This window comes from Vicia villosa, unplaced genomic scaffold (genome assembly GCF_029867415.1).
Source record: "Vicia villosa cultivar HV-30 ecotype Madison, WI unplaced genomic scaffold, Vvil1.0 ctg.000073F_1_1, whole genome shotgun sequence".
NCBI classification, from domain to species: Eukaryota; Viridiplantae; Streptophyta; class Magnoliopsida; order Fabales; family Fabaceae; genus Vicia; species Vicia villosa.
Window position 1 is genome coordinate 1,493,444 of NW_026704997.1, and position 2,213 is coordinate 1,495,656.

The window sequence follows — 2,213 nt, forward strand, 5'->3', positions numbered from 1 at the left end:
AAAGAGCAGAGGAGGAGAAAGTCAACAATGAAGAGAGATCTCAAGAAATTGGCTAAGGTAAGGGGGGACTCTTCTGATTACCATCTATTATCGGGTTGTAAATGATAGGATGGAAATTGTATGCTATTTGATTCAATAGAAATATATGTTAGGTTTGGGGTTTGTAGATTTAGGGCTTAAATTCATAAATTTCATGTGGATTGAATGTTTCTGAATGATTGGAAATATGAAATAGAGTTATTGCATTGATAATTGGTGTGAAATCCCTAAAAATTGCTCTGTAATGATGTTAAAATCGGACTAGTGTGAGTTGAATTGTGTGGAAGGACTGAAATGCTGTCAAAAAGGTGAATTTTCTGTTACAGCAGGGCTGTAACCGGTTACGTTGTGCCTGTAACTGGTTACACTGAAGTTTTCTGAAGAAATCGAGCGTGTTGCGTTTTCGTAACTGGTTACGCTCAGGCCGTAACTGATTACGTGAGTATGGAAAATAATAGCGAGAAGGTTACGTCATTCGTAACCAGTTATGCTATTCCCTGTAATCGGTTACGCTGGGAGTTTTTCTAAAATTTTTGGTATTTACGTGGACGTAACCGGTTATGCTATCCTCTATAACCGGTTACGCTGTAGCATTTTGGAAAATTTATCTAATTTCTATAACTTATAATTTTCAAAACCGTAGATCCGTTTAGGGCGTCGTATTGTGTGTCGAATAGATAATTTCATTTTCTACATAATTAAATCACTTAAAGATCAGTAGCTCAATTTTATTTAAAAACTGGTATTTTAATAGTGGTGAATTATATTTGTATGCATATGCGATGGATGTGTTATGCATTGGTATTGTGGTAATATAATTAATTGATTGTTGTTGTGTTGGTGTGATGTACATAGTACATGATTGATGAATGATGTTAATGTTGAATGTACTATGTGGTGTTATATTGGTGAATTGATTAAGATAATATTGTTTAGCATTAGCTAATTCCCATTGTGCGGAATTAGTGAGTGCCAGTAGCCGTATCCTTGATGATGGTGGATCGGTGAGATGGGTGAATCCCGTGATTTGTACCACATGCATGTAGTTGCATTGCATTAGGTTGTATGAATCATTATAACATGAATGGAAGAACGTCCAATGTTATAATGTGGTGTGATTGAGTAACTGTTGTAGTTGATGAATGTTGATATAATCTGAATATATTTTATGATTGGGTGAATAATATATTGTTGATGTTTTATTGTTTACAAGCTGATAACATTTGTTAATTGTGAATGAGACTCACCTTTACTGTTGATATTTTTCAGATTAAGGAGTAGCGGCTTGTGCTTGGTGAGGATAACTCGTAGAGTTACTTCGTTAGTTCGGTTGTGTCGGTGTCATGCTCTGATCTTGTAACACTGGGGGACGTTTATTTTATAATTGTTTGATGGATTAATTTTCTATGTTGGAATAATGCTTTGCTGGTTTTGAATCGGTGAATTTTGATGTTGAATACCAATTGTTTATGCTATTCAGTTGTTAAGTATTTCCACTGTGTTAACATGATTACTGAATAAAATGTTTTAATGTTCCTCCTAAAAGCATGACATGGTTTAATGTTTTTAATATTTTGGAGTTGTAATACCCTTTTCATGTTTTTACTCTGAATTTTATCTGTTATTCCGCGGGGGTTTTAGAAGGGTGTTACAAAGGGCGGTGTCCTTTGGCGGGCTAGAGCACGACAGGATCATTAAAGTCTTGGTGGATTGGTATATGACCTAGCTGCGGGTAATCCCATGCGGATCCTTTTGGGTGGCTAGGTCAGGCGATCACGCTGAGATCCTTGGATTAAGTGTATCCGGGGTAGTTGTGCCATTTACCTCGCCCAGACATAAACTATTTTTACAAATGTACACAAGTTATTATGTTTTATCTACTTATAACGATTTTGTATAAGTGTAGGACTGAAATAGATAAAGTCATCTAATTCATCTTTCTAGTGATTAAATCTGTTCGTAACTTGTAATATTATAGTGGTTCATTGACTAATAAAATTCAATTTAGACACTTCGTTCAAATTGAATTTATATTGATTGATTCATTGATTGTCTAGAATTGTCATTGTTTCATATTTCATTGTGTCGTATGAATATAGTGTAACCGTTATATCGACCCAACACATATTCCACTTCCCTATTTTTGTTAACTCTCTTATTTTAAGAAAACAAAT